Source organism: Hesperophylax consimilis, chromosome 3, assembly GCF_061612785.1.
Source record: "Hesperophylax consimilis isolate HC1 chromosome 3, BYU_Hcon_1.0, whole genome shotgun sequence".
Taxonomy (NCBI): Eukaryota; Metazoa; Arthropoda; class Insecta; order Trichoptera; family Limnephilidae; genus Hesperophylax; species Hesperophylax consimilis.
This window is the reverse complement of record NC_142838.1, coordinates 28,162,039-28,175,138: the sequence shown is the minus strand read 5'-3', so window position 1 is coordinate 28,175,138 and position 13,100 is coordinate 28,162,039. Positions and strand designations below refer to the sequence as shown.

Sequence of the window (13,100 nt, the reverse complement as noted above, 5' to 3'; positions counted from 1 at the left end):
GGGTATTTATAAAAAAAATATATTTTGTTTGTACTCAAATATAAGCTTTTAAAAATACAGCTTGCATATTTTCACCATTTTTAATTCATTAAATCCGTTATGTAGTCATTTAAGAGAGACTGTTGCGTTGTAATGTAGCCAGTGTCGATGTATATATTTTACTTTTGCTTGTTTTTTCTGCATATTTAGGCATTTTATGGCAAATCTTGTAAAATATTTTTGAGTTTTTAACGCTCATAATCCGTTATCCAGCATTTGTAAGAAGACTCTTTAATGACGTCACTCACGCCACGATCAAGGCCAATACTGTACGCCACAATATTTGGATGCAATGTTGGTACGGTATTGACAATTTTTCACAAGATTTAACATTTTCTTATTTGATTGCGCATCTCGCATTTTTTATTTTAAATGCACATAAGCCGTTATCTAGTCGTGTTAGTAATGAGAATGCGGCTTTAATTACCTTACTGACTCTAGGATATTGCAAAGTTGCTAATGTTACCTGTAGTAAATATTTAGGCCTTTTAGTGCTTATAAACCGATATTTATAAATAATTTATAAGAATACCGTGGCGTTATTGACGTCACTGACGCTACGATGTTTGTTTGTCTGTAGTTTTGGTAGTGTTTGTATCGACTTACAGATAGGGGTCCCTTGCGCCGGGGGGACGGTCTTTGACGCGGGGGGGCGCGGGGCCCTGCGGGGGCGCCGTGAGCTGCGCGGGTGCCCTCCCGCGCCCGCCTCCCTCCAGCAGGGCGGGGCCGGCGCGCTGCACGGCCACTCTGGGGGTGCGACGCGCGCTCTCGTGCACAGGAGACACTGCTGGCCACTTGTCACTTAGTTCGAATTCAACATCACCTGGAAACAAAGAGGGATAATATGTTAATTAGACCACTCTCGCAAAAGTGGTCTGAACCCAATATTGAATAGGAGTTAAAAGCATTGTTTTTTTAAACTCTAACAATACCTTTATATTTTTTAATGGTTTAGGGTGTTATTTCGTGGCTAAACCGGTTCCTTTATGGCTCGGTAAGTAATCAACATAAACCGGGTGCAGTGAGAATACGTGATTCAGATAGCACCCTATTCCATATATAATTTCTATTTGTAAAAAATGATTACACCACTCTTGCACAAATGACCCCAAACATATATATTTAAATTATTTTTCTTTATTCAATGCTTTGTTTATTACAGTAATTAAGAATGTTTACACCACCAAGCTAGGCACATGCTTGTGTTGTGGTGGTAGATTATATATAAAATACATTAAAAGAATATATCAAGTATGAAATTAAAAGAAATATGAAAAGTAGATATACAATATGAAAAAATAAGGAGTTTAGAGTTTAAGAGAATGCAAGAAGTATATAATTAAAAATATATATATACATTCAATTTACGAAATCAATGAAAGTACTAATAAGAAAAAATAAACTGTTGATATTTAATATGTGCGAGTTAGTGTTTTTGCAAAAGACATTAAAATAATTTGAAAGAATATATCAAAAGGTTGAAATATAGAGGAATTTAAAAAGAATAAAAAAGTATAAATATATATAATGGTGAGAATGTGAGTATGTGAGTACTATGTAAGCAAATAAGAAAAATATGGTAAACTAATAATAATAATAATAATAATTGGATAATTTGTAGAGCGCCGTTTTTGTGAAAAATCACCTCAAGGGCGCTGTACAATTTATTTCCTAGGATCTACATTTGTTATTTAGAAAAGATATCAAAACATACTTACCTGGCAAGTCACTTCCGACAAACACACGTATATTAAAAAGTTTATGCTTATAAAAGATAAAACTGCACACAGAGGACACTATATCAAAAAACACTGGTCATCGCATGACCTTAAGTCTGCTATAGTTTTTATTTTAATTTAACTGTATTTTAACTGTCTTAAAAAGCCTACAAATTGTTAGTTGTTATCATTTTTATTTATTTATTTTTAATTATTAATTTTATTTTATTTTTAGCATATTTTTACATTTTGTTAATTTAAATTGCCGTCGACTGTGAAAGTGGAAACTGTTGATATTTTGTATGTGCAAGTTACAGTGACATATGTGGATACATTATTCTTCAGCATTTTTTGTATAAATTTTTGTTTGAACTCCGGCAAATAATATTATAGTGAAAAAAATATTGCTACAAATTACTGAAGCTACTCTAAAGTATATTATGAAACGTATCAGTGGTGTCAAACTATTATGTAGCTGATTTCTGATACAATCCGATGGAAGGGTGAAAAACAAATCACGAAAATTCAATGGATAAACAGCAATTTCAGAACAGTTAATTCGAAAAAAAAACACAATGGTGTGCAGATTTTACTGTCTGAACAATTTAAATGTGTATTTAACTCTTAAAAATTAAGGCTGTTATGACCATATTTTTCAATAGTTCTAAGAAATAAAAGATAGTCTAATGGGAAAACTAGTTCAAACGAAAACAGGTAGCAAACCTAGTTCATATTTATATATTCACATCGTTAAAATCTGGCAGCGCCCATACATGCACGTAAAACAAATCTATATCATCGATCCCGTAACAACCCGACCCAAATGCCTAGACTATTACGTTACGGAGATCGTAAACGATGTTATTATCACGGTGACAACAGAGAACGGCTTCAAATCGTTACCAAAAACGCAGTGTTCCACATAATACAAAAGAAAACAAAGCTGACTAATCAAAATTAAAACCAGATTAAGGCAGTTCAGTTTGACGGGAATCCAATCGGTCCCACGACACGGCACATAAAATCGATCCAGCGGTCCCATATTTGCGTCAGGCCCATAAACGTTAACACGAAAGGCCTCATAAAGCAGTTGTGGTCAGAGAGAGAACGGCACTTAAGGGCGGACCACGCGGCAATCACTGCCAAGTGCCATAACTGACCGAGGGTTTCTTTACGGCTCATTTCTTATTCAAAATAGTCGAGTATTAATCTTTAAGGGTGACTTTATGATTGCATGGAAACACATGTTGGTGTGATTGAATTGATATAAAAGAAATTTCGTGAAGAACTACGAAAAAATAATGAAACGTGAGGCAGTAAAGAGTGCTTATGGGGATAATGGCCATACGCCTGAAGTTTTATTTGCTTAACATGAGCGTATACTGACTTATTACATAAGATACTGGACAATTGGAATTTAACAATGTAGTTTAAAAAAATAACATAGGAGATGAAGCTATTCTAGTATCTGTCTAACAAGGGATGCGCAATGGCAAGAAAAGAGTGAAAGTATGCGATCCCAGTAAGTAATTTATTTGTTTTTTTTTCTCTCAGTATTATTAGGGCACTTCCTGGAACTCTCTATTCAATGATAATTCCTTACAACACGTCAAAATTTGCCAAAATCCAATATAAGAAGCACCTAAAATTATACTTTATAATTATTTTGATACCATCAATCTGAATGAAAAGGAAATTAATCAACAGTGTACCTGTATTTGAGGTTTTCGATTTTTTTTCAACAAAAATTGATTTCATAACATAATTTTAAACCCGTCAGAAAACAAAACACAAAACAAGTCCTTGTAGAAGTAATTTTAGGATGTACTCACCCAAACCAAATAGCAGAAGAAATATTATTATGAAAATTAATGTTATTGTTTTAAGTATCAAGAGAATTATTACATTTGTATATTTTTAATTATAAGTAAATCTGATTTACTATTAAATATATTTTTTTTATTATTGTGACAGCAGTTTCCTTTGACAAACTGAGATTATGCAACATTGAGACGACTTATTTATACGATTTATTTACCCCTACCCTATTTTTATTTCAGGGATTAACTAAAAACTTTCATTTTCATAACCGGGTAATAAATAATAACGGAGAGCAATTGACTTTAATAGTATTCAAGTCATTATAAAACAATTAATAAATAGCTACAATATTAAAGGTAAGTTCCACACATAATTCATTTTTTAAATAGATCGGTTTTAACGAAAATATTAATTAATCATTTTAAGAATCGTACAAATAAAAATAGGATGGGGATAAATAGAATCATACAAATAAAATAAAAATAAAATAAAATAAATATCGTAAAATCATAGTCGTCCCAATGTGGCATGACTACTTTATTGGCCTTGAAAGTCGAAACAGCTGTCGCAATAATAAAAGTGAAAGTAATTGTAGAACTTAATATTAAAAAAATAAACACATAATAACAATACAAAAAAAGTAAATACACAGATTTAAGAAATGAGATAAAAAGAATTTGGCATTCTCAGACTATAAAAATATTACCATTCGTTATTTCGGCTACTGGCATTATACCTAGCTCTCTCATTGAAAATTTAGACGTTAGATCCAGTTATTAGATCTATCAAAAAATTTATATATTTAAAAATGAACAAATCAGTCATTTTAAATACATGTAGGAAAACGAAAGATTTTTTAAATATTTATGATGAGGGATCAGTAGGATTTATAGGCCCTGTTAGGAGTTCTACCGAGCCGAACCCTCTGATATGAAAGTATCTGGAGTCGGTGAATTATTTTCCCATTTGATCTCTAGTGAGTTGACGTGTTGTTCTTGTATTGTTTTGTATTTATTTTGCTTATATAATGCACTTGCATAATGTTGATTCACTAGATGATCATTTGTGGAAAAGTGTGTGGAAGGGTTTAGTTTTTCCTATGGGGAAGATTTAACCCGGAAATAAAATCGGAAAAGATAAAATAATAAATCATTTCCCTGTGGAGATTGCCAAACACTTGCAATTTTGGCGACATCGATTTAAGGTGAAGCTATAAGTGAAATCACTATTTAGATTAATCCATACTACAAATCGGTATAGGTTATAAATACCAAAAATATGCTATGCTATGTATACATTGAAGCTTGTTCTAGCTCATATGTAGTGTTAGATTTTCAAATATTTTCAGGATATTTGTAATCCGGGAAAAATTGCCTTTAAAAAAAAATAATATTAATACTTCCGGCGGAAAGGGTAGTTTAACCTCGTACGCCAGTCCTATTTGGATGGAGAGAAAGGCATTGCTATCCGATAATTTTATATCAATCTCTTCGTAAGGGTTCCAACTTCCAACTATATGTATATGTATTTAAAGAATTTGAACCAACTCCACACCTTTTTATCCTTTGTGTGAAAGAATATTTTATCAAAAGGAAACTGTACATAAACCCATAGAACGAATAACACATCCTTCCACTTGTCGCATCGGAGATGCGGAAGTTTTGGTTTGTTTTGTGTGAAAATGAAAAAAAAATTAAAATACATACATTTTTTACAAATAAAACATCACTAAATGGCTAAACATTGACTTTAACTTCAGTTTATGGAGTCTTCTACAAAAATAGGCTTTATTTTCAAATAAAAAAAATATAGGAGTGTGCTGACAAATGTATAGAAAATCTCGATAAATGTATGTATTATTTTAAAAGATATAGCTGTTTAAAAAAAATCCATTTCCTCGAATTGGATTTTGTGAGTGAAGTGTGTTATTATATATAACATAAGGCGATCCTGCCGGGCGCTTCCTACATATTGCAGGGACCCACTGAACGGCGACTCCATTATTTATTTTTTTAAATAAACTTTTGAACATAATATTACAATTCAGGTTTTACATAGCTTCTGTTTTCTATTTATACTACTCTTCCATTAAAATCATTTGCTTGTGGATGGAAGAGGAGTGTGCATTTGCGAAAAAATAATGGTATAGTAATATAATAATATATTTGGTGAAATAATTAACATATTTTAAATTAAAGATTTATGTAACATTAAGGTTATGGTTACAAAGTAAAAACTAATTACGAAATTAAAATCCATACCAATTGTTGTATTTGGAAAGAAGAAAAAATATTATGGAGGATAAATTGAGTATTGTAGTATAATTTGTGGGATAATAATTGATAATTTATATATTATTTTATAATTCCTTACCTCGCGCAGACGACACAAATAATCTTCACGATTCGATTTGCTTGATTATTATTTTGGGAGTTGAAAGAAAAAATATATTTTTGGTTTTCGTATCCCTCTTAAACAAGAGCATCTTAAAATAAATGATTATGGTTACGTGTAAAAGCTAACCAAAAAGAAACTATTAATTTAATACTTTTTCCGCTAATACTTTTAAAAGAAGTATTTTTCATAAGATAAAATAATGATTTTTTCAATATTTTGAATAGACTTAATATTAAACATCACAAACTAATATTTCTACAGATTTAACTACACGGAGAAAAATGAGTAGGTACGGCTTTTTCATCAGGATACTGATAAAAATGTGACTGCATGACCATTTCCTGATAAAATATTAGTCATTCAGAATATATCTTAACACGTGTTCACGCAGGTGGCCTCTTCCAAATAAATTCATATAATAATGGACGAGATGCGAAAATATTATAATTCTTAAGAACACGTGTTCCGGCTTCTTCATAACATAATATATTAACAATATTTCATATCGGTAAGTTTTATCCGTGTACTAATACTATGTCAAAATGTTTACACATATCTGTACCTAAAAAAAAACATATTTATAAACCCCGATTTCCTACCGTTGCGTTAATGTAGCAGAATAATGTATACAAAATAAAACACAATTAAACGAAAATAATAGATTTAAATACAAAGCAACGATAGAATAAATCAATATCGTGCCAGTCATGCAATAAATGTTTGAAAAGTCAGTAACCTGCTTCTATAACTTCGTCTACATAATAGTCTAGCTGTAGCTCCACGGAGAGCTCCGAGCTACGACGTACGGGCTATTGAGCGGCGTAGAGGCGTAGCGCCCTACTCGTTGACACCGACCCGTTGAGGTGCGGGCGAGTGCAGTGTTGGAGGAAAAGTTTGCGTCGTTGAAGCTTTAGTACGCCACGTAGTAGCACAAAAAGGCGTAAATGAGAAATACTATTTCAGGTTTTTATAGCCGACCGAAATTGGGTATTAGAGTGAAAGCAATTTCAAAACCTTTCTGAGGCAATCGTTTCAGTATTTGGAACGTCATGAAAACGTCAAGTTTCATTGTTTTAGTTGCATGTTCCAGCTTTAGCTATTCAAATTATATGTTCGTTATAAAAACTTCTTGAAAATTTGTTTCTACTTTGATTCAACTTAAAACGAAAATTTTATCTGAAATTGGATTTGGCCTGCTCTACAAATGTTCTCCGCTGGATTTGGTCCATCGTCATTCGCCTACAGTCCTTCGTCCTTCCTGTCCTGCTCCAATCCTCCACGCAGTCTATCAACCTCTTCCTTGGTCTACTCTACTGGATGCCTGAGGGTCACTTCCACTGGAGCACCCCGACCATCACTTTTAGCGTCTGGCATTCTCTCCATGTGACTAGCCCATCGCAGTGACTTACAGAATCTTGAGACGTACAGAACCTTGGAACCTTCGAAACCTTGGGACTGTTCCATAACCTCACAGTGGTCTCATCATCTATTTAAGTTTTCAACTCATCTTTATAATGTAAGATCCATCTTCCAGTGTACCTAGGTCCAAAGATTTCACGCTCAAACACTGTAAGCTTGGTCTCATTATTTTGTGTCAGGCACCACGTCTAACAACTGCAAGTAATGACTGGATTATCTGTAGAGATTATTGTGGATTACAAAAAGTATAATCTATGGCCATTTTTCTTTTCTTCAGAGGCGTCACAAAATTAGATTACATTCGAAATAATATCTTTTGAGATACAATCAAGTTGGCGCCAATATCGTAGAAACGTGATCTCACTGCTCGGGCTCACATAACCGAGGGAAAACAGAAGACTAGACGTCGGAGAGAGCAACGAACTGACCAAACACACACCCATAGAGTCAGGGAAATCATCTCCTGATGGACAAGAAGACTTTAGGAGGGTGTCCAGGCCAGACCAGGTGTTTTTTCTAAACCCGCCGACTGCCAAAGCCAAAAGAAAGCGGATGAAAAGAACGCCAGAATATTATGAAATTGACTTACCAAACCAAAATATTAATATCAAAGACGATGAAGTTTTAAAGAAATTGATCCAAAACACTCCGAGAAATTAAAGTAAGGAAAAGTTACAGCGTAGAAATCATTTTCACAAAAGCATCCCTCTCTCAATCGAACGAGTCCCGGGAGAGTTTTAATTGCGAATTTACGCTAATAATATTGAAATCTAACTAACAGAAATGATTGTTCAATGCGACCGATTGCTTTTTACATGAAAAAATACTTAGCCCAGTGTACCTAAAACTCGAGAACTACGGAAGTTCTATAAATAAAATGTAACGTTACCGTTTCTGCCACCGCAAAATCTAATGCTACATATAAACAGGACGAAATTTCCGCGAGCCGAGCCGCGAATTATAGAAAAGGAACGAAGGAAAGGAACGAAGCAACCGCAAACGCCGCTCGCGGTTGCTTTGTTCCTTTCCCGTAATACGTGGCTTATCTCGCGGAAATTTTGTCCTGTTTAAACACACCTAATAATATCATTCAAATATTGGTTCGTAGATAAAGAACGGGGGACAGACACATTTGAAAGGGGGTTATCAATCAAATTCATCGTTACATGTTTGTATTTTAATTTTAACAAGTAGGGTTAGGTTATTATTTGTCAGATAAAAAGAAGGCAAGAAAAGGCATATTATATAAACACCTTATTAACTTCTCGAGAGCCCTTGAGAAGCAATAATAAGGAGCACAGCCAGTCACAAAAGATAAATCGCTTTTAAGATTATTCGTGGATGAATGGTGTAAAATTACACGTCAAATACATCTGGGAAGCGTTTAAGCACACTTAACCCCCAATACCTTCCGGCTTTAGGTTAATTTAATACCGCCGTCGCTTGTAATGCGAGATGACGAGCACCACCCACCGGGGCGGTTGGGTGTAGCGTGGGTGGGGGGAGGGGCGGAATTCCTCCCTACGCTCCGGTACCGCACAGCCACAAGTGAGCCAGACCGCATTTCGAACACAAAAACAATACGAGAATATATCAGGAACAAGATTAATGGAGACACGAGGTTGGGAAAACCAAATATACACTGCATATACATATTTTATTCAAACAGAAAAACTTTCACGCTTTGTCTCTGTGTACCTAGAGACAGAAACAAGTCCATCATTTTAAGGCTCTTGACATTATATTATTATTTTACCTTCATATAATATTGAAGTATTATTTTTTTAATGTAAGAAGAATTCGTATGCCTCGTAAAGTTGTTTGATAATGTTTGTGAAATCTTTTTTTCTTATTATGAAACCAAGCATTTTAGCTGCTTTATTTGTGATCTGATTAACCCTAGAAGAATAATCGTCCCAGAGACGTATGTAACGACATCAGTATAAGTTATGATATATGTATGTACTTTTTAGTATATTTTAGGTTTTATTCATTAGATTATGTATCATTGTAATAAATTAAACCCTTATTTTTTTATTATTTTAATTAATTAGAAAAGTTTACCTCTAAACATAAAAAATCTTTTTATTCTATAAGGACCATTTTATAAAACTATTAGTCTATGTTTGTTACTTTTTGGCAATTTACTACCAATAAATGTTTACCAGTCTTTTTATATTACTAAAATATTATAGTTACATTATTATACTAATTTATTACACAAAATACCTGTCTCGCGAAAGTTTGACAAGATAGTAATACGTCTCGCGGACGTATTTCGTAGCCATATCTAGGTATCTAGAGTACTTACGGTTGCGATCCAGCCGTCTCACGTTAGTTCCAACCGACGCAACGACTGAATTGACTGAGACACAAACAAGACGCTACGTGTTGTAATCAAAAAGAGACATAAAAATTTAAAGTCCAGCGGACGTAGATTATCTTTCTGAGGTAAATATGACATGTATATTGTAACTTATATTGAGAATCACATAAAGATCGCGCGTATTGGAGCTGGTTATAATTTTGGTTTCATTTAAAGGATCCTGATGTACAATTTTTTGTCATTCCTTGAGAATATGACGTGGTGACACTTTGAACTATTTAAAAATAACTGGTTAATCTGACACATTTGTATATATATAGTTATCCCCTCTCTATATATATATATAAATCACTTGTAATTTGATACAATCATTTGGGTCATTTATGTGTTGTTTTCATACTCTTGTTTTTAATTTAATAATATACACAAATTTCAAATACGAGCATGTGGTGGTGGTTGTCGAAAAGCACATAAAAGCTTTGTACAAAAACTTGTATGTTTTCTTTTTTTACATCAAATCCATACCTCCCACTGCGGTACAAGGCAATGAGTTGAGAGAGTCCGGCTGGAGAGGTCAAAAGGTCTCCCTCAACCAGTCTCTCCCGGTCCGACCCAATGCGCAGTAGGTGGGCAGACGAATCCGCCGCCAGGACCAAGACAACCCTCACCCCACTAACCCGGGCACTCTTGCTAAGTCACCAAACGTAGCGAACCACTTGCGATGACCCATGGCCGGGTGTTGCCTCCCAAATTGATATAAATAAATAAAATAATTTAAAAAATTACAGTCCCAGATAAATGGGAGAATTTTATTTTTTGTGTGATAGACCGCAAGAGTATACGTTTACTTATTGATGGCCCCAAGACAGTAAAGGTACGGTCTCTCAATTTCAAGGAATGTTGTGAAGTTGATGGAAGTTTGAAAGGTTAGTACATGGCTACGCAAATCTAGTGTCTTCAGCATAGTTAACGCCATTTCAAACGATATTTAGATTCATACTGTGGTCATCAGGGCGATGCTTCGAGTGTCTTCTACTCTGGAATGAGAAACTAAATTGCCCGTATTATATTTAACCTCCTGGGATATTATAATTGTAGAAGGATGGATAACTGTTTGTTAACCAAAAGACGCAGACCATTGAAAAATCACATAATCCAACTTTACTTATCAAGATTAACCCTACGAAATTTAAACTAACGAAATAGGTATGCATTTCAAATATATAATTCATTATTACAATAATTTTCTGGTAAAAAAATATTACATTAATATAGAGGTAAGTACTCTGTATAGGAACTCAAAGAAATGCGGTAGAAATTTATATGAAAGAAATCTAGTTAAAAGTTTTATGTTATAGGTAAGTAAAAGTAGGTGCTTTATAGATGTATCTTCTACGTTACCTGTAGTAGTTTATATGTTACTATGTTACCTGTTAGCACCTGTACCTACAGAGTGTTGTTTGGTATTTTGATTTTTAATTATTGACTTATCACTGACAACACGGGTAAAACCCAAAATAAATATTTTTAAATGTAAGTACGTTAGTTGTAAGTCTTTAACTTTAAGCCGCGGTTGTAAATATATATGTCATTAAATCACTAGATGCAAGTCTTAGATGAAAGTCACTAGATTGAAGACAGTAGTGATGAGCCTTATTCGTAAGTCACTAGATATGAGTTTTAGATGAAAGTCACAAGTTTTAAGCCAGTTAACTTATTAATTAGTCTTAGTTGTAAATTACTAGATATAAGTCTTATACATCTTCGTATAAGCCGTGATATACGAGAAAGGAACGAAGCAACTGCAAGTGGCGTTGCGCATCATTTGCAGTTACTTTGTTCCTTTCCTAAAAGTTGAGGTTTAGTTCGGCAGCGTATGTATATGTGGCATTAGACATAAGTCACTTGTTATTATGAATACTAGTCATAAGCCTATTTATTACTAAATACATTATGTACAACGCCCTTTAGGTGATTTTTCACGTAAACTGCTCTGTATATATTCGAAAATTACACTTCAATTCAAAGCAAATCCCAAAGTTCTAGGGTTCATTGAACCAGAGTTAAAGACAGACATAACTGAAATTAGTATTTTTGTTGATTTGTGTCAAATGACCGAAAGCCATTTGTTGCCACAACACCGAGATTTGAATTCACAACCTCTAGGATCAGAGAGGGAGATCAGCTATGCCACGGAAGTCATCCAGCTAGAGAAAATGTTTACTTTCGTATTCTGCTCAAAAAAATCATCTAACAAATTTTATTTCATCCGTAGAACTTACGCGAATGACGTATCATTGATCAGACGGCATTTTTTGTCAATGCTGAATTATTTATGTAGTACGAGTGACTGCATTCCTTCTCCTTTCTCCATTCAGAGTGCCTCTGGCACGAAGAAGTGACGGAGTGTGTGTTATTGATCGCCTAAGGCGGTTTGCTCAAAATTCTCGATATGTTTTCATTCGCAATAACACAGTTCGGGGCGGGTAGGACAAGTAGGTACTTCAAAGTGGGACTGAAAACTTATTTACACGAGCGCGAAACGTGTAGGTATAGATTACCTGAAATTTGGTTTGGTATGAATGTTGATGCGCTGTAGCCACTCTTACAATAATGGTCAATGAGGATTCCCAAACAGTAATAAATAATAATATGCAACATTTTTTTACTGTCAAACTTAAATACTACTATTTTTTTATAAATAAAATAAACTTTTAAAGTTTTTAATTTTTTTAGAGATAAACTTGTGTTTGCTAGACAAGGTTTATATGCAAAACACAAAGGATAAGAAATTATTATATACAATAATTATTAGCCTGAAACACATGTATAAATTGTTAAAAATCTTCCGAGAATATTTTTTCTGATTACGTCACATACTAGTCAATATCGTCTGCAATAGCATTCCGGGCGGTTATCTATGACGCCAGAGCGAGGCGAAGCCCTCATATAATTGAATACATTAAATGGTTTTTACAAGTATATTTATTTATTGACCGAGCGTAGCCAAGTCCTGTTTCGACTCGGCCCCTTTGCATGTTGTCTCTCCATAAATTTGTTAGTTTGTTTCGTGTCCGGTTCTGCCAGGATGGTAGCCGTGTTTGATAGTTCATTTTTATCCCGCCAGAGCGCATGAGCGTTGCGTGCTGTCGTCAAGTCGGAGTAATGTAGTAAAATTAAGCGAAAGTGTTCACATAACTACTAGCTGTATGAATGTCCACAAACAATATGTAACTCGTAGATGCAGTATTCAGTACCAACTGAGTTATTCTTCTAGATTTTTTTTCTCTAGTAGGTACGTACCTCATTCAGAATAGGGAGAAGATACAATGGATTAAACAGCGGATTTTAATGTTAGCTAAAGAATTTCCCGTTATCCT

The 13,100-nt window shown here is 34.1% G+C and overlaps 1 protein-coding gene across 9 annotated transcripts in view; it reads right to left on the bottom strand.

Annotated features, from left to right (window-relative positions):
• LOC149425221 (uncharacterized) overlaps positions 1-13,100 on the bottom strand; it is a 205,546-nt gene that overhangs the window by 93,663 nt on the left and 98,783 nt on the right. For all 9 annotated transcript variants that reach the window (XM_089650023.1, XM_089650063.1, XM_089650041.1 and 6 more), the window contains exon 3: positions 646-862. The gene's annotated coding sequence lies outside the window, so the exon portion shown is untranslated. The remainder of the gene's footprint in view (positions 1-645; positions 863-13,100) is intronic.